We start from the raw sequence: 21,042 nt of genomic DNA on the forward strand, positions 1-21,042 counted from the left end.
CAGGAAATCTGAACTAGTCTCTAAAGCCCTTCCCATTTGTTGAAGGCATCATTAGTGAAAATGAAGCACAAACTCCCTGTAAACTTGTCCAGTAGTTGCTGCTAGATGCCTTTTTCACTCTCTCTCTCATCTGATTTCACCCCAATCACCCAAACTCAGCTTTCTCCTCTTCTGACTTTGTAATGGAAATACAGGGTTCCATTCATATATGGTTAACATTTTCCCTGGCTATGGGACCCAACACTTTACAAAAAGACTGCAAAAAAACCATTGTGCTGAGAATAAAGTTTATTTCACCACTGAATAGCTTCCTAACCTGATCTGAAAAGTTCAAATTCTCCTCTGCATTTCATATCTGAAAATCTCAGTCAGTCACTTTGCTGTATTCTGAGGGTTTTGGAAGTTATTTAATGATTTCTTAACTTAACCCACTTCCTTGATATCAATTTTAAGGCTGATTTACAAGATGGCTAGTTTGAAACTGACTTGAGACTCTCCATATTTTACACATGTCTAAAGAACCCTCTTGTTAGTGCTGGCACCATTAACATCCCCTGGCAGAACAGAATCTGGGTTCTTCAGGAGGACTAGGAATGCACTGTGGAACCTCCATCGTCATTTCACTGTTAGCAACTGAAAACAGTAGATGTTAAGCCATATTATGAGGTATTGGTTAGGTACTGGGAGAATATTGAAATGAATCCAGCACATCTGTGGCCATTAACTTCAATGCAAGCTAAACCAATCTGATCCCCAGTGATCCAAATATAGTATCAACAATGCAACCATTACTGCAGGACTGAGAAAGTGTTGTTAACATCATTGGTTCAGAATGTAAGACTTGTTTACATTTGCTGGTGTGTTGCCTTAGTACTGATGACTTGCACTTGTCTTATCATAGCTGGAGTTTATTAATAAACCCAAACGATTGCTCAATCCTTTTGAGCAATGCCAAAAGTAGATATAGGAAGTAAGGATGGAAGCACATGTAGGAGTAATTGATCGAGTCTGTTACTAAGGTAGCAAGCCCATTTATAACTGAATTTTAAGTTCATTCGTCATCAAGTTTCATCACATTTCCTCTAAATGTTACAGTAGAAAGTTCAAAAGGGAGACAAAGACCTGTTATATGGTAGGCACTACATTTATTTTGCTTCCCATGCCATTAAAGTATCCACCTCTGAACCAAACCTTTCATTTGTTCTATCCAAATTTATGTTTGATAATTCCAAAAGGACAAAATATGTATGCATTTCCCCAGGTTTTCAAACCAACTGCCAGGACTTCGATATAGGAAAATAGCTATTTAGCTGTCTAGACTTCATTATTTCAATCAAGTTTCTTCCATCTTTTCATGGGAAAATATGCATGAGTGAAGTACCTGTGGGACTGGATTTCTTTCAGAGACAGCACAGAGAAAATTAAAAAAAAGGTTTTTGGAAGTTTTTTAGTTCCAAGTAGGTAATTAAAATACTTGTGAGTTCCCCATTTCCATCAGGACACAGGAAGGATTACTACACAAATCACTACAAGTTATTTCTTCACTGAAGCACTGCTCTCACAAGCTAGGAGGTGGTAACACAAATATCTTATTCTGCATTATCATGAAAACCTAGTAAGAAAAGGTATGTGTCTTGGGCAAAACATTTCAATTTTCAATCAGTCAAATCTGAAAAATTAACTTTGTACATAATCACAATTAATGAATATTTGTTGCCATTGAATGAGGGAGTAATATTTACCTTTTTCATACTGCAGCTATGAAGCTTTCTGGTACACTGTTATCATCCCTGGTTTTGTTGCTGCTATAGCAATAATAACGCCACCAAGCACAGCAGGGTTGTGCTACACCAGGAGCTACACTAATCCATAGGAATTAAAACAGTGTCACCACCAGAGTAATATATGTGACAACCCCAAGTTCTTTTCATTACTTTCCAGTGCTCTGCACTATGGGGCTAGACAGGAGGAACAGAAGCAAAGGGAAGAGCAACTTCTGACATCTAAATTATTTTTCTTGGATTTTTTTCCCCACTTTAATAGTAATCTCATGTATGATTGCAAAAACAAGCCTTCTATAGACAGTAAGTGATGCAAAGCTGTCTGCATGAGTTTGCTGAGAGCCTGAAACAATAAAGTGTCCAGGCCCTGCCCCATTCAATTTAACTGTGGAGAGTCTGGTGCCATTGCTCATAGTTTGAACATGGACAAAAGCAATTCTTTTCCTGATGATCAACAGGTGGAAGAGAAGACATGGCATAGTAGTATGAAGATCTTGGCCTAATTTTCCTAAAATTTGAACAATAAGAAAAGGATGGAGTACAAGAGGATTTCTCTTAACTTCCTAGATGTGGAATCTGAAAACTTTATGCCTTGGGTAAACTCTGAACACCGCTGGTCCATGATTAGGGTTCATCTCATTTAGCCTGAACTACCTAAATGTTGGGCACATTGTCTGTGCTAACCATCTAGCTTTCTTCTCCAATGACAACAGAGAAAAGCCTGCAGTGGGAAAATCAGATCAATTTAGATGGTTAAAGTTATATAAAACCACTTTCACTGACAAGAACAGTGGAAGAATAATTTCCCTATACCTACTCAATATTCCTTTTTATGCAAGAAGGGATGCCATTAATTCTTTTTAGCATACACTTAATCTGAGATGTGAAATAAGATGGTTATCTAATAATACTTTCAGTTTCCTTTCCAGCATTACAGATTCTCATAAAGTAATACAACACCCTGTCAAATCCCCACTTTCTCTATTCCTTATTCATGATCTTGCATTTAGCTATTGCAGAATTTTTCCCTGACAATTCCGCAATTGAGTTACTGTATCTGGCTTAAATTGAGGTGTTTAAGCTGTTATTTTTTAAAAGATGGAACATAACAGTGCATAAATAGATATATCTAAAAAAAAAGTACCATTGGGAAAAGCCATGTGTAGCTGTTACAGTAAATATAACAAGGATTTTCATAGAATACCAGGTTGGAAGAGACCTCAGGGATCATCTGGTTCAACCTTTCTTGACAAAAGCACCATCTAGACCAGACAGCTCAGCTTAAAAGTCTTAAAAGTGTCCAAAGTTGGCAAAATCACCACTTCCCTGAGGAGATTATTCCAATGTGAAAAATATTTGTCTTGTGTCCAAAAGGAATCATCCCAGCAGTAACTTGTACCCCTTACCCGTTTTCTGTGGTTTTGAGCATCTCTGAACAATTTCAGTTTGAGCTGAGCTTTTGCTTTTCTAACTGCATCTCTGCACACCCTGGCAATGCTCTTGTAGTCCTCAGTGGGTATTCATTCACTTTTCCATCTCTGGTATGCATCTCTTTTGGTTTTGAGCAAACACAGCAGCTCACAGTTAATCCAAGGGGGTCCCTTATCGCACCTAGTTTGCTTGCCTTTAAAGGGGAAAAACTGCTTTTGTGCTTCCAGGAGAGGATTCTTGAAAATCTCCCAACACTCACTCGCTCCTTTATCCTCCATGGAAGCTTCCCACATAAGTCCTCCCAAATGAGTTCTGAGTGAGCTGAAGTTTGCTTTTCTAAAATCTAAACCTTTTGTCCTAGTACTAACCTTCAGCATGCTTGACATGATCCCAAACTCCACAATATGGTGATCACTGCAACCAAGGCAATCACCAACATTGTAATATAACAATAAAACTTTACAAGATATTACAAAGCAGGTTTTCTTGATTTGTGAGTAGCAAGTCCCGCAGTGCCTCATTCCTTGTTGGCACATACTACATTTGTATGAGGAAGCAGTCCTCTATGCATTCCAGGAACGTGATGAATGGCATGTGAGCTGCTGTATTCTCTTCCAACAAACATCTGAGCAGTTGAAGTCACCTGTAAGTACCAGGTTCTGCTGACCTGAAGCTTGCTTAAGTGACCCAAATTATGCATCAGCCTTATCCTCCTGGTTTGGAGGTTGGTAGCAGATGCCAACAGTAAGATCCTCCTTGGAGATGACCCCTCTGATCTTGATCAGAGGCATTCTATAGGACTTCAATGATTGCTGTAGTCGACTTCTACATATTCAAGTTCTCCTTATCATAGAGCATGACTCCTCTTCCTCTTCTTCCTTTCCTGTCTTTACGAAACAGCCAATACCCATCTGTCATAATACTCCAGTCATGTGAGTTGTCCCACCAGGTTTCAGTTATTCCTATGATATTACAACTTTCTGACTGACTCATGGAGTTCAAGTTCCTCCTGGTTGTTTCCCAGGCAGTGTGCATTTTTAAAACCAAACTTGAGTTGTGTGGTGACTGTCTTCTGGTTCTTGTCTGGACTGTCAGATAAGGGATATTTGTCACTGCTCCAGTTCACTTGACTTATTCCCCCATCGTTTGCAATGTCATGAGTCTGGCCACTTTGAACCCCACACTCAGAGTCCTCCAGTTTAAAGCCAACCACAACAAGTTGTCCAGCCTGCTATCCAAGACTGTCTTCCCTCTTCCAGACGGGGCAACCCTAACCCTATGCTTAACCCCTCCTGAACAGTCTATAGTCATCAAAGAATGTTCTACTGTCAGGCCAGCAGAGGGGTGCCTCAATACCCCTTAACGGAGCGTCACCCACTGCAAGCACTCTTCATTTCTTTTTGTAGTATCCACTGTGTGCTGTTGGTAGAGTTTCTCCTTGCAGACCTTGCTCATGCTACATCTGTTAAAGCTTCATATCTGGTTTTAGTTGTTATGCTGGAGGGTGGGGAATGAAGCAGAGCCCGATGTTTGTGGGTCACCACCATGAAAGATGCCTCATTCTCTGTAGTGTCCGTGAGAGGTGTATGGTTCTGAAACCACGTATCTATCCCCATCTCAGCCCCTTTAACACTGTGCAGCCTTTTAACCACTTTCTGCAACTCAACCACCTAATGGGACAGATCATCAGCCTGTGCACATCTTTTCACTGGAAGTAGGATGTGGGCACTCATTGCAACCTCCTGTCTATACTGAAGTCTCCTTCCTTACCAATTCCATCTGCATGAAAGCATCAGACATCTCAGGGACTTTCTCTGTATGAACACTGGTTTTATATCTGAGGCAAGGGCCCACCATTATGGCAGAGACCTAGAGCACTTCCCTGGGCTGTGGGCTTACAATCAGAGTGCACAGCCCTTCTCCTGTGCCCATCTGTGCAAACTGCTGCACTTTTTCAATCCCTGTGCTGCCCCCTCTCGATCCCCATTTGCCCTCTTAAACCCCATCTGCCCATCCTGGTTGCAGCGCTCCCCAGAGTCATTTCAATCTCCCACAGTAGCTCCTGGCAAGGCCTGAGCTGCATAAGCCTCTCTCATGAGAGCTGCTACCTGCAGGCAGGAGCTCTCTGTCCTGCCTTGTGTCCCTGGCAGCAGGGACCCCCTGTACCCTTTGATCCACACTCAGCCATGGGACTTACCTTTGCTGTCGCTTCATGCCTCACTGATTTTCCTGAATATTCAAGAGTAGATAATTTATACTTTCCCCAGCATTAAATTATCAAACAATTAAGATTTTTAATGCAAAAATAAGTTGTGTACTATTTAATCTAGCCAGCAACCAAAACAGTAATAAGCAAAACAGAACCTCTCTATTTGACAGCTAACGAATTGTAGCCTGAGGTCTCGACTAACAGCTCAATAAACTCAACACTATTTCTTTAAGAAAAGCTGGTTTTTGTTAGCAGCCCTCAGCTGCAGATTGTCAGGCTGTTACAGGATAACAGACGGCAAACAAGTTTTTGCAGAGATTGCATCTTCTAGCAATTTGCAAGGGCCTTATGCAAGCAGCGAGACAACCACGTAACTCTGTTTAAATATATATATATGTATTACTGAAGGGAGTCTCTAACTAGCCAAATGTATAGGTTGTTTTGTCAGTCATGTAAGCAGCAGTAACATATGTATCTATTTTAAGAAACTTCACATACATTCACGCACAGAAGAATGCACACACACCCAAAAAAAACCAGATCACGAAATGCGAATGGCTAATGTTAGCCAATAGAGAGATAAGTAATACCAAAGGAATTAAATAATCCTTGCTAAAGACAAAGGAATAAAATAACCCTTGCAGGATCTCAGATACATCAAGTACACACACTCCTATTTTCAGTTAAAAAAGCAATCAGTCAACATATAGATGGCCACGTAGATAAGCACTGCGTAGCAGAGATACATTTGGGACTAAGAAGTGGCAGACTAAGAGACAGAGCTTCTCACTAACAAAACAATTCCTGAGATGTACTATATGTTATAGGCTCCTAGCAAAGTAAACTAAGATCTACCTCAGATTTTGCAATTCAGGGAATGGCTCCAGTAATTCTTAACAGCACTATCTCCAACACAAGAAACAACAACCCAGGGGAAAGACAATTGGTCTTTCTGCCCACCTGTGTGCTTGCCTCTCTAATTCCTTCCTTCCCTGCAAGCATTACTAATTGGCACATCAACCAAAGTTGTGGGAAATGCGAGTTTTCATAGAATCACAGATTCGTTCAGATTGGAAGGGATCCCTGCAGAAGATGTAGCTCAATTCTCCTGCTCAAGCAGGAACACCTAAACTTAAAGCTTGTCAACAGAGTTCTGTGAAAACTAGAAAGCTGAAGTGAGGCTCCAAAACACATTAGTAGTTGGAGTAGAAAAAATTACTAAATAAGTCATTCAAAGGTGTAGATACAATGAGTTTTATTTTCTGTACTCCGTACTGCACTGCAACAAAGATTATTTTTGTTTTCTGATTAAAAACATTGTACAAAGCATGCATTCATTTACCATTGGCAACAGGAAGACAAAACAGACTATATCCAAATAAAGGTTTCAAGATCTATCTCAGGATTTCAATGAGTGTTTGGGACTTAGCAGACTGATTTGATTAAAAACAAAGCCAAACCAGCAAACCACAAAACCCAAACTTGCTTACCCAGCAGTCTGTGAGGTGAACTGACAAGATACCTCTATTTTCAGTTTAGAAGATCCCTGAGCTCCTGTTGCTGCCATCCTGTTCACACTCAAAAGTAAGCTGAAAAAGTAAGCATCACCTTCTAACAAGTCTACGAGGTTCTAGAGAAACACACTGGACACTCCTATGAATTCAATCTGGTTTAACAAATTCAGAGCACAAACAACATGTGTGGATTATTTCAAAACACAGCACTGATAACATTAGTTTAATTTAGCTTTGTGGGCACTGAAGATAGTGACACATATTTTCAGCCATTAGCTGGAGCTAATAAATTCTTCACCATAATGAGGTGCCAAGTCATCTAGGCATCACACATCTAGGCATCAGGGAATCACTGGGAAGGGTTTGTACCATCTACATTCAATTACTTTGCATTGGAATCCATAGCTGTTTCAGATAAAACTCTTAGTCTTGACTCAGAGCCAGAATCAATCATTTTCACCTCACAAATGAATATCCTAGCTGCCAGGCTGCAGAGCCAAGCTCCTTTGTGCTTGCCCTCTTGGCATTGTCCCTTTATGAAGGGACTCATGCCCACACTCTACCCCTTCCTGGATGAGGCTGTGACCAGTAAGAGGTTATTGAAGAAGTTGGCACCTCTTTACCTGATTGCTGTTCACACTTCTTTTTAACTCCAGGTACATAGATGCATCCACCTGCAGCCTGCAAAACATGAGATGATCAATGTCACCCAGGGTTGAAATTTCACCTGTTTACTGGTAGGTAGGACTTCTTCCCACTCCTTAATCTCTCCATTTTTTGTTCAGCCTGTTGAGGCTCCATTTCCTCACTTCACTGTGCGACTACAGCCACCAACCTTTAGCTTCTGGATTCCCTGCTGAAGTCTGTAAACCCATCAGCGAGGTGAGTGTCCACCATCAAAGTCCTAAAGTGCACCTTCCCACCAAATGACAGTTTATGCCTCTTTCTGCCTACAGTCTTCCTTATAAATCCATAGTTCTCCCCACCAAGCAATTTCAAAATGTCAGGTCCCAAAGTTTTTTATTTACATTTCCCTTTTCCCAGTAGAGTCAGTAGGAGTTTATCAACAGAATTCAGACACTGCTGGGAATACTTGGAAATTTCTGCTGAGCAGTGCTTACACAGGATCAAGGTGTTCTCTGCCTCTCACACTGCTGCACCAGCCAGCAGGCTGCAGGTGCACAAAAATCTGGGAGAGACACGGCTGGAACAGCTAACTCCACCCAACCAAAGGGATATCCCATATCATTAGATGTCATGCACAGCAATAAAAATTGGGGGGAGGTTGGTGGCAGGGGCTACTGCTCAGGGACTGGCTGGGCACTGGTCTGTTGGTGGTGAGCAATTGTTTTCATTTGCATTGCTTGTTTTTCTTGGGTTTTATTTTCCTGTCTCTGTTGGTTTACTTCTTTTTTTCTTTTCCTTACAATTTTTTAGTGTATTTCTAATCATTAAGCTGTCTGTATCTCAACCCACAAATTTCTTTCTCACTTCTACCCTTCCTGTTCTCCCCACCATCTCACCAGCAGGAAGTGAGCTGGCAGCTGTGTGGTGCTGAGTTTCCAGGGGTTAAACTACAACATTCACACGGGAAAGAACCCAAAAAAGAAGTGCCTGTCTTCTCACTGAGTTCTTTCAAAAAAAGGCTAGTAGCAGTAACTTCTGATTTCTTCAGCAGTGATACAGACACAGTTTATCCTACACTGTGGGAGAGGAATGAACTACTGACCAAAGTTCCTTCCGATCCTGTGATGGTCTGACAATGGTCAAACTCAATGCATTTCAGGAGTGAACAACAATAAAGAAATATCTCTCTATGACACATTTGTAGAGAGGGCAATAGAACAGAATGGCCCAACTGTGCCCACCACAGTCTGAAATTGCAGAGATAATTCCTTCTGCCAGGCAAACCTGGACTAATTTTTCTTTAAGACTCATAAGCTTCACAATACAGCCTGCCAGTGACATGCACCAGCACAGCACAGGGGTCTGTCACAGGGTACAAGGACTTTTGGACAGAAGCTATACAGGTAAGTAAAAGCCTGCATGCACCTTTGAGGTAAATAGTAGAAAGGAAATTCCAGGTGCCTCCCTGTTCGTATGTGTAGCTGAGCAGTCACCCTGGTTTTACTATATAGTGCACTACATAAAAGAAAAGAGCTTACAGCTTCTGACAGCATCAGAAGTTCGCTGACTATTTTCCCTCCCAGCCTGTGGGGGGGCTTTTTCTGGAGCAAGCCATGCTTATGGATATGACAGAAGCTGAACCGAGAACAAGGACTCCCCCTGCTACATTCAAATCCACTAAGAAATCACATTATGATGCCTTGAAGAACTGGGTCTGCCCTACGTTAAAAATTATTCCTCTTTGAAGATAAAAGATTCATAACATTCAGTGCTGATACAGTTGGTTTTAAAGTGCAAAATGTCATAACCTTGTAGTTGCCTATGACCAAGCCTACAGACTTTGGACTGAAGTCACAAAAAACAGCTTCCCAAAAAGTTATTTTCCCTTATTATACCAACATATTGAGCAAAGTACAAATTATTTATGATTTCTTCTGAAAACTGTAGAAAAGTTTCCAAGTGTTAAGTGAAATGGCAATTCTTGACAACCTGTCATAGAAAATTAGCCCAAGAAGAATCATGAACTAATATTAATCTCTCACATATTTTCTCAAATGACAAAAATAAAAAAACCTGCTTCAAAATCACAGAGAAGATCCCATTCAGAGACAGATATTATGGTCTAAGTGACAGCGTAAAGAATACGATGCACGCTTGATCCAATTTTCCTGTAACAGAGAATTACCCTGTTTATCCTTCACCAGGGCTGTGTTCTCTTCCATATCTTGTGCAACAAGAATTGTCTGAGAGGGCAATCACAGAAATGAGAAAGGAAAACAGGCAATTACAACTGTTCAAGGAGTCTTTAGGAGAGGAACCACAAAGTACTGCTGTACCAAAAATGATTGCTCCTTTGGTCTGCTGGTCTCTTGAGGTTCTCTTCCACATTAATTAACAGTCCTCCTCAATAAGTAAGAATAGGTTGGTTTCTTGGTCTTTTTTTATTGATTTTTTCAACTCAAGCCATTCACTTTAAGCATGAGATGTCAAATTATTTGAAATAGAATGGTCTGGGTTGGGAGGGATCTTTAAAGATCATCTAGTCCAAGTCCCCTGCAATAAGCAGGGACATCTTCAGCATGATCTGGCTCCTCAGAGCCACATTCAACCTGACCTTTATTGTTTCCACAGTTGAGACACCTAACACCCCTCTGGGCAACATGTTGATGTGTTTCCCCACCTTCATTGTAAAATGTTTCTTCCTTATATCTAGTCTGAATCTATTCTCTTTTAGTTTAAAATCATTATGCCTTGTCCTTTCACTGCAGACCTTATTAAAAAGTCTGTCCCAGTCTTTCTTATAAGCCTCTTTTAAGTATTGAAAGGCCTCAACAAGGTCATACTGAAGCCTTCTCTTCTCCAGACTGAACAACCCCAACCCTCTCAGTCTTTCCTCATAGAAGAGCTATTCCATCACCTTCATCTTTTTTGTGTCCCTTCTCTGGACCCACTCCAACACATTCATGTCCTTCCTCTGCTGAGACTCCGGAGCTGGGTGCAGTATTCCAGGAGGGTATCACAGAATTAGTGATGCACTTCACTCATAAAAGAGAGATAGCAATATGTTTACTGATATAAATTAGTAATTTAACAAAGTCTGATACTAAACGTGACAGTGATTTAACAAGATTTAATGAGATTTTTTACTGCACAGAGAACAGGGTCAGACAAAACTGTCAGGGACACCATCCTGTTGAGTCATGATGTTCAGAAAGGACTCTCTTGCTTTTTAAACTCCTTTATGAGGGGAGTTTAAGTGTAGCCAGATCCAGACTTAGTCAGATTTGATCAACAGTTTACGTCTAGAGGATTATCTGTGCACAATCAATACTTTATATTACTTTATGATTTCAAAGTTTAGCATGCTATTAATCACTTACCAAGAATGTGTTGCAGCAAGCAATCTCTCAGCCATGAGAAGTAACCTTGAGAGCCATTTCCTACTCAAGGGGAGATCCTGGTACGCAGTCTGCTTCCATGCAGGACAGTTCAATGGGCCCTTGGCTGTCCGCTATTTATGGAATAAGATGATTGACTTATAGGCATACTTACATGCCAGCCATATTTGGCGTTGTTGCATGCTCAACTAGCCCTGAGCTGTTGAGCAAGACTTCCTGCCCTTAGCCCTTGAGTGAGATTTATGGTCTTCAACTATTGTGTTGTTATCTGTGGGCCAGACAAAAGCATCATGACCACCACTGGTGTCTATTGCTCAAGCAGAAAAAGGTAGGGTGGGGAGCACATTGTCACAGTGGTGTCTCACAAGAGCAGAGTAGAGGGAGAGAATCACCTCTCTTGGTCTACTGGCCGCACTTGATGAAATACCTCTTCTTTTTATGCAGTCTAAGATACAGTTGTTTTTCTGGGCTGCAAGTGCACATTGCTGGCTCTTGTTGGTTTCCATCCACCAGTACCCCCAAATCTTTCTCGGAAGGGCTCCTCTCAATCCCTTCATCCCCCAGCCTGTACTGGTACTGGGCTTTGTCCCAGCCCACGTACAGGACCTCACACTTGGCCTGTTAAACCTCATGAGATTCCCGTGGGACAACTTCTCAGTCTTGTCCAGCTCCCTCTGCATGACATCCAGTCCTTCAGGACTGTCAACTGCACCACTCAGCTTGGTGTCACCTGCAAAGTTGCTGAGGGTGCACTTGTCTTCATTGTCTATGCCACTGATAAAGTTATCAACAGTACTGTTTCCAGTTTGGAACACTGACACCACTCATCACTAATCTCCATCTGGACATTGAACCATTCACCACTACTCTTTGGATGTGGAAATTTAGTTCTTCCTAAAAACTTGTTTCTGTAACCCTACAGCCTTAGAATAAGCCAGAGGAATCTGGACAGCTGAACTTTTCCTTTACTGGCAGGACAGTTCTTTAGAAGACATTATTCTTCTCAATAGACTTAATGAAAATGGCAGACAGGCATGTGAACCATGAGGAGTAGTCTGCTGCAGATTTAAATAAGAAATCTGGCACACATAAATCAATGCTCCCTTACCTAAAACTGCCCACCAGCTCTAGATGGTGACAACATAAGTATCTGCTTACATGAGAGATGAGTGTCTAAGTGCCTTTAACAGTTTATGGAGGTCTGGTGTGCTGTTTTTGAATGGGGTAGAGTTGACTTTCTTCACAGTGGCTGGTATGGGGCTCTGTTTTGGATTGTGCGGAACACAGGGTTGCTAATAGAGAGATGCTTTTGTTACTGCTGAGCAGGGCTTACACAGAGCCAGGGCCTTTTCTGCTTTTCTTCCTGCCTCGCTGGTAAGCAGGTTGGGGGTGCATGGGCAGCTGGGAGGAGACGCGGCCAGGACAGGTGACCCACGCTGACCCTGGGGATATTCCACACCATATGACATTCTTGCTCAGTATATAAAGCTGAGGGGAAGAAGGAAAAAGGGGGACATTTGGAGTGATGGTGTTTGTCTTTCCAAGTAACCATCACACATGATGGAGCACTGCTCTCCTGGAGATGGCTGAACATCTGCCTGCCCATGGGAAGCAGTGAATTAATTCCTTGTTTTGCTTTCCTTGTTTGTGCAGCCTTTGAGCTCCTTATCAAACCTCATTCACCTCAGCCTCTGAGTTTTCTAGCTCTTACCCTTCCAATTCTCTCCCCAAAGCTGCTGGTGGGGAAGTGAGGAAGCAGATGCCTGGGGCTTGATTTCTGACTGAGGTTAAACCACAACAGACCTTTTTGTGACTCAGCATGGGGGCCAAAGGGTTTGAGCTAATGACAGATCCAATTGGGATGTGCTAGGTTGAATTTATATCTGTAAGTGTTGCTTAGCTACAAATGAACAGGTTCCTGTGCTTGCCATGGGGCTCACTCTTCTGTCTGTATATCACAGTCTAGTGCTTTTTAGTGGCCGCTTTTTCTTTTCACTACTTCCTGTAGTACTATACAGCTTATCACCTTACTGAATTGTGTCTGGGAACGTTTTGATACTGGACAGGCTGGAACTTCAGTCTGACCTTGAGCTGAAGCTCAGAATGAGCAAGTGTCCGTGTGGTGCTTTGTTGCCGGCTGGGATTAAACCATGACATCTGGTCAACAAAGGCAATAGTGTTGCAGAGAGCTGGTCATTGGACCAAGGCAGGTGGTCACTGCATTCCCACTCCAAGTGAAAGTAAAGAACAGTTGAGGAATAGTCTCAGAAAGAAAGGAAAACGACTCTTTCAGTCAGATGATAATTCCTATCAAGAAAGGGAAATGGAAAGGGAAACAGTCAGGATTACATTTTTCTTTTACAATTAGTAATCTGAGAGGATTGCTGGCTCAACAGGATTGATTTCCCTGGACAATATTCCAGGAGGTAACCAGTGAGGAAAATGAAAAGAGTGAAGAAAGATGGAAGTACCAGGGGAAGACCAAGATGGGATCAGAATGCACTCAAGTTCATTTATGAGAAGCACTATCTAACATGGCTGTCACTACTCAGGGACCAAAGAGGTCTATTCTCAAGGACATGCAGTCTCTGTGTGACATGTCAGCCTCCTAGAGAATGCACTCCCAAGCTGACAGGAATCCAAGAAGCCAAAATTCTCTACAGGTTTTTGGCATATTGTATGTAAAGCAAGTTACCCACGTAATATCTCTGTAAACATTCTGGCTCCCCCAAAAAACTGTAAAGACACATGTTGATAAAAATACATAGGCACAGATAGGGCAAGACAAGCAGTTTCCATGTTTGCACAATAACAGAAGATATTACCCTGATATGCACACCCGTAATAAATATAGATCAATGACAGGAGAGCCTGGATTTCCTAAGAAGAAGATATTTTTTTCTAAAATGCTGTTTGCACAGAAATACTGGAGTAGATAAGCAATGAATACATTAGTTGTGTAGTTGGTAGAAAATTTCCCTCTCAAGGAAGTATAAAATTTACCTTCCAGAATATGAAGTGGGGAGGGGTTTGAAAGGTCATCCCACCCATGCACAGCAGAATAAATATTTGCATTAGTCCCTGCAAGATCGTTGTCATGTATCTGAGCTCTAACGAATCAAAGTTTAGTTTGTGCTCAGATCAGTATTCTCTGATATATAAATATTCAGAATAATAAGGTAGTGTTAAAAATAACTAAAAAACTACAAACAAAGCTCAAACAGACATCAGCTGATCAAAGCAGGAACAAAAGAGACATACTGTAGTTTTACTCTGTAGTTTTTCTCCATAAATAACATGCACTTACAGTTCCTGAAGATCGTTGAGACCTGACCGAACAATTTATAATATACTCCGTATAAATAACACAGTAATTAAAGAGGTAAACTTTTTCCAGTTCTATAGAGGTATGTTGGGAAATCATTTATGTACATTAAGGAAAGTGAAATGTTACAGACCCTTTATAAGGATGTACAACACTGATTAAGTTCTTCAGTAGCTTCACATTACATCAGAATCATTGCATTCCAGGATTTTAAAAGTATAACTTAGAGCAGTCCTAATGGAAAATCTCATGATTCTGAAATCAAAAACACAAAACTGAAAAATCAAATGAACACAGACATCAATCTCATCATGCAGCAGTGGAGCAGCAGCCACTCGTCCTGCCAGCACTTAGAGGGTGGAGGTTTCAGTGTCACTGTGCACTCCCAAAGAAAATATGAATAAATATATTTAGTTCCGGGTCCTGGTGCCAGAATAATTTCTGAGTTTTCTTTGGAATCATATATTCTAGACAGACAAGTCACTCTAGAGGAATCCAGGAATTCACCTCCCATGTGGCTGCCCTCATCACCAGGCCATCCCCATCATTCCTTTGTGGGCATTTTCCTGAAGGCCCCAGGGAATGTGACTCTGTCTTGCACACTGGCCACTGAAGGCACAGAGGGCACATCTCCCCCTTGGATACAGGGGTTTGAAGCACTGCATTTCCCACATCTTCTGCAGTCAGGTAACCTCAGGGCCACCAGTTGTCACTGCCCAGCACAGGTAACAAAGTCCTGTTGTTCCAGCCAGGCATGCAAAACAAGCAGTAGCTAAGCAGCCCTCAGAGTACTCCTGCCTCATACAAATGCAGGATAGGATAGGATAGGATAGGATAGGATAGGATAGGATAGGATAGGATAGGATAGGATAGGATAGGATAGGATAGGATCAGAGACAACTTCTCTGTTACTGTCAGGTACTATGGTGGGCATTGTAAAGATGAGTTTAATCAAATTTCCTTCAGAAATGGCACAGGCATACCTGATTCTGCATGAGAAATGTTATGAAAGACTTCTTGATGTTACTTTTCTTTATTTCAGAGTCTACCGTGTCTCACAGAATTGGCAGAGAACTTTCAAAGGCAGCCTGGATGCACTTGGAAATGCCCCTCTGTCCTGTCATTCCAAGGAGAGGGGCAGAAATAAGCCATCCCATCTCTGACTGAGAAGTTGAAATTGCAAACTTCCATTCCTGGTGTAAGAACAAAGCTCTGCATTTTGAAATTAAAATACACAGTGCTTTCTCAGACTTGGTTGTGTCACACTTTACCACAGAGCAGGAGTCTGTCCCTGAGCTCAAAGACTTTATAACAATAGACAAACAAGAGGAATTCAGTTCTTAGTTTTTTGTGACCAAGTCTGGGCCATAGTGACATTCATGGGAGATTTTATAACTTTTCTAGATTATCTCTACAGTAGTAAGATTCAAATCAACACCTTTTTATACTTAGGGTTCTCAAGTACTGGAATAGGTTGCCCAGACAGCTTGTGGAATATCCAGCTCTGAAGATGTTTCAAACTGAACTGGACAATGTCCTGAGCAACCTGCTCTAGTCGACCCTTCATCAGCACAGGGTGGACTGGATCTCCAGACAGCTCTCCAACCCAAACTATTCTGTGAAATTTATTTTACTTTAAAATTAATAACAACATTCCAATTTCCCAATATTTTTATGAAAGCAGACAACTGAGAAATGAAAAATAATTTTTAAAAATTATAACTTAAAGCACAGAAAAATTGTCATTTCTCATTTGTAAGCTAACCTCTACAAACAATAGAACCTATAAGCTAAAATTTCTGACTATGTTTTCAAGAAATTGGGAAAATCTATATGAAATGCTGTCTCATGGCATTCTATAAGAAATAACATGATTGCAAAAGATCTTTGCAGTTGTATATGGAAACTTCTTTGGGCTACAGGAATCTGTGGAAAGGACAGAAATCACAGAGATATTTTCTACCTATGAAACACAGCACATTTGGAAAGAATTACTCGTGGAGCTCAGAAACTAGAGTGCTAAGGTTTTTTGCATCTCCTCCACCTTATTTCCTAAGAATTTACACGTCAATTTTATTTTAAGTCTATATTGACCACCCACACAATTAACCACGAGTGTGTAAACATGAGTCAACAACACAACCTTGTGGTGGCAACCGCCAACCACGTAGGGGGCTACATAGCAGGAGTGTAGCCAGCACTTCAAGGGAAGTGATTATATCCTTCCATTCAGCACAAGACCTCATCATATGCTCAGGGCTGGGCTCCCAAGTGTAGGAGAGTTATCAGCTTACTGGAGTGAGACCAGTGAAGGGGCACCAGGGCTGGGTCCTGGAGCACCCAATGAACCAGGGCAGGGGAGATAGATCTCGTCCAAAGAGGACCAAAGGTGGGAAGCATTTTTGTACTGTCTTCAGACATGTGATGGGAAGGTAAGGGAAGGCAGCCAGACTGCTCTCAGAGATATCCTAGGAAAGGACAAGGACCAACTGTCACAAATTGTATCAAAGAAATTCCAGCAAGATACTGTCACAGGCAAAAAATGTTTACTCCTTCAGGGAATTTTCATTAATTTAATTTATTTGCCAACTAACAATCTATTAGTTACAGATTCTGGTATCAAGGGAGACTGAAAAATCCAACCAACCCTCAGGAAAAAACTCTGCTTTCCTTCCTACACCTCTTCCCCCTGCCATCCTTCTTGCTCCTCAGTCCCCTCACCCCAGGGCATGTTCAGCCCCTTTGCTGAGGCAGTAGCCAGGGCAGGAGACTGACACAGCACGAGTGCTGGTTCCTTCACTGACAGTGACCACTCAGGGCTTCATCTCTCAGCTTCTGCTCTGCAGCACCTTGGCTCCAGCCCCTGCCCAGGTGTTCTCTTCTCTCTTCCTTCCTCCTGCTCCAGTGTTGATTTTTTTCCCTCCTTTTCCTCCCACCCTAGCCTTGTTTCTCCTTTTCCGTAGTGTTTACCATCCTTGCTTTAAGACAATTTCCCAGAGGTGCCACAGACTCCCCTGATGGTCCCAGTCATGACCTAAATTGGATTCTTTGAATCCAGTCGGCCCAGACTGTGACCAGATCACGGCAGCCCCAGCCCCTCCTCACAGAGGCCACCCCTGCAGCCCATCTACAAAAACATCGACATTGATGAGGGGACAAATCACCATGAAGTAGTCAAACACTGGAACAAGCTGCTTAGGGGCTCTGGAATCTGCACCCTTGGAGGCAACTTCAAACTCAGCTGGACAAAGCCTTGAGTGACCTAGCCCAACACCCACAGCAGCCCTTCTCTGAGCAGGGCACAAGTGAGACAAGTGCCAGAGGGTCTTTCCAATCCAAGTTATTCAATGATTCTACAAAACTGCTGGCATCGCTCCCAGGCTCAGTAAATGTTCGGTGGATTTCTTGCACATGGTGATGAACAGTAATCAAAGTCTTTTGTCCATTTACTTGTGCTTGCTTCAATAGCACCTTTCTTATCAAGGTGAGATTCATTCCAGTAGGGATAGGCTATAGATCTTATGTCAGCATATAATTAAATTATAACAACAGATAAGATATAACAAGAGCTGAATACTAAAATCACATCCCAGAATTTCAACAAGGTTACAGACTCAAATATGTATGATTACTTGAATCTACAATAAGGTTGTCTACAAGTACAAAATCAAAGAAGTTCTGATATAGGCACATCCCTTCCCTCAGGCCCATACTCTGGGAATAGAGTGCAGCTCTGCTGTGATTTAATTTTGACACAAGGATTGGGTGGATAGTATATACCAAAGCATTGTGTCTCATTAAAACAAAAACTATGGCTTTACAGTTGGTGGGGTCACAAGTGAAATTAACTGGTTATCATCAAGAGTGGAATTCCCTTTTAAATTTAGTTGCATTATCTCAGGCTACTTTTTGAATTTCAGTGGTCAAATTGCTTTCATCTCCATTATAATTTTTGCTGCAGTAAATTGCACCCACAACTGAGAAACATGTGTGATGCAGAGTGTACTATAGTTGTCATACTGATTATCATAAATAAAGAAGTGAGGGTCTCCACCCTGTGGGTTGAGCTTATTGATGTGTGAACCAAATTCAGTTCATGCTGGCAATGATTGCTCTTAGAAAAAGGATAAGCAGTCCTTAGATGGTTAGCTTGATCTTCGGTGGGGATGCACTGGCATCACTCCCAGTATCATTCCCGAGAAGAGAAAACATTGTAAGTTTTGAAGGGGTTAATTCAGAGGGTGGCTCAAGTTGTGTAACAGTTCAGGGTAGTAACAAAAGTCCTTTATCCCACTCAGAATATCCCTATTTTATTTCTTTAAATGCAGTTGAATTGAATAGTAAAGATCTCTTTGGTCAGTCAGGGCCAGTTTGGCCATGACATTCCTCAGGTGGAATCTTAACTTCACGAAGTGTTTGCCATACTGCCATTGCTGCTTCCCTACCTTTTCAAGGGGGTCTCCTGCAATTAGAACTGTCCTCCATGAGTGGGATGCTCTCTGAATTTGAGTTACTAGCTCTGCAAAATATAGCACAGCAGCAGTTAAAGGTGTGGTATCAGCATTCAATTGCCTGTAATAAAGCGTAAGTCATGACTGTCTGCCTGGCTCTTTCACAGGCCAGACAGGAGAATTAGAAGGGGAGTGTGACTGAGCGATAATACCTCTTTTCTCCAAATATGTTGCCACCCTGTCAAGGTGCCCAAGCAAGTGACTGCTTGTAGTGTGGCTGTTAGGATTGCTGTTTTCTGTTGACAAACAGTACCAGTGAAACCATCCCTCTGCTGTAGCTAATTAGACCCTAAGCTATCTCTCCTCAAGTTAAGGGTCTTTCCTGGTTCCCTTGTCTAGCTCCTCTTCCTCTCTGCAGTTAACTCTCACCTCAAGCAGTTCCTGTAATTGTGCCATATAGTTTTATTGCATCTGGCATACCTGTTATGATGGGAGACATCCTATTTGAAATGGCAACCAGTGACATAGGTGAGGGCTGTCCTGGAACACACCATTTATTGTTCATCAGTTGCAGACATGTTGCCTTCTGTACACTCTAGATCACATGATCTATAGTTGGGGGTCTCGATCATAACCAGTTCACCCCTCTGTAATGGATCCAAACCTCCTGTCCAAAAGGCAGCCCGCTTAGTTAAAGACCACAGTTCTCTCTGGTCAGACACCACCAGAAACATTTCTGGCCCCCAGAATCATTGACCCTCTGCCTCTGACAACATGATCTGATCACCACCCATCAGGGGCACTCTCCTCACATATTCAGTTTCTGATTCTCATGAAACTCTGCTATACTTTTCCCCGACTTCTGAAATCTTGGTTGACATATATGGCACCATTTTAGTAGCAGTTTGCTGACCTTGACCATCTTGTGTGGTCTTGATCGCCCCTATAGTCCATGTCAACTTCTTGGCCTCATTCCTGTGCTTGTACAGTACTGTGTTTGCTTATCTCCAGGATCTAAAACTAGGATGTTTGTCCCAGAAAAGTGTTGCCCTACCTCTGCATGGCCCCCTTCTCCAGCTACATCTTGTTCTTTCTCACAGCATGTTATTTTCAGCAATCCTTGGTTATTACCAACAATCTTTGTCTATTATTGCCAACAATCTTTGTTTGCCTCCTGTTTTGGTTTAGATTGGCAAAATGCTAACTGCTTAATTGCTTGTCAGAGCCCTCTCCACCAAGGGAAAGGGACAGAGGAAAAAAAAATAGAAAAGGAACTTTAAATGGCAAGGTTTTCATATTCACACAGAAGAAAAGAAAACTAAAAACAGAATATGATAAAACACGTATATATACAAATGTGAAAAGGGGATGGTAACAAGGCCTAATCTCGGTAGAGGCAAGGCAGTGCTTCCTCACAGGTCTAAGGTGAAGACCAAAGAGAGACAGAAGTTCCATCTCCCTCTCTTTTATACTTGTTTTGATGTCAAATGATATGAAATATCTCTTTCGTTGCTTAAGTCAGGTGATGCTTGTCCCCTCTAACCTACATCAGATTCTCTGAGACTGCTAAATTGAGGCCTACCTAAAACTAGAGCCAAAACCACCACACCTCCATAGCCATCTGACTATTGTTGTTTCAGACATACACATTAGCCTCTTATCTTCTGGACTTCTGCATGGCTTTCCTTGTCACCATTTCTTTAGAAATGGGAAACACACAGTGTGGCACTGTGAGTATTTATCTACAGTATGTCCAAACAGTAATTCACTGGAATCTCACTTTGAAACTTCCAGCAATGGGAATGTAACAATGGGGGGAGAAAGATTGTGCCTTCACCCAAGAAATACCATATAGATTCGCTTGCTGGAAGTTATGTGACCAGTTCCTGGCCCTACCCCAAGGACCATTTCAGATTTTATCTTACTAGATGTTACAGTGCATGAGCAGGTCAGGCAACAAGGACAAGAATCCAGTCTCTGGGTGAAGACTGGCACATACTACCTGCTTGAAGTCCATTCTGAGTTGAGAGTTGGAGCCATTTTCCTGTGCTCTAAGTCAGATCTGGGCAGTCCCATGGTGTAAAGGAGAGCACCCTGGACTCTGAATCCCAAGGTCCTGAGTTCGAGTCTCAGTAGGGACTGTCCCCTGGCAGTTCAACGCCTCCCTGCCATCCCATCCCGTCAGATCTCGGATGCTCAACAGGGTCAGCCCCGGTTAGGACCGGGTGCTGTGACAGTTCCGAGGACTTCACTGTCACTGTCCAAGCTCGCTTGGCCATGGCATATGGACCTTAGGACTTAAAGGG

Source organism: Pithys albifrons, chromosome 7, assembly GCF_047495875.1.
Source record: "Pithys albifrons albifrons isolate INPA30051 chromosome 7, PitAlb_v1, whole genome shotgun sequence".
NCBI lineage: Eukaryota > Metazoa > Chordata > Aves > Passeriformes > Thamnophilidae > Pithys > Pithys albifrons.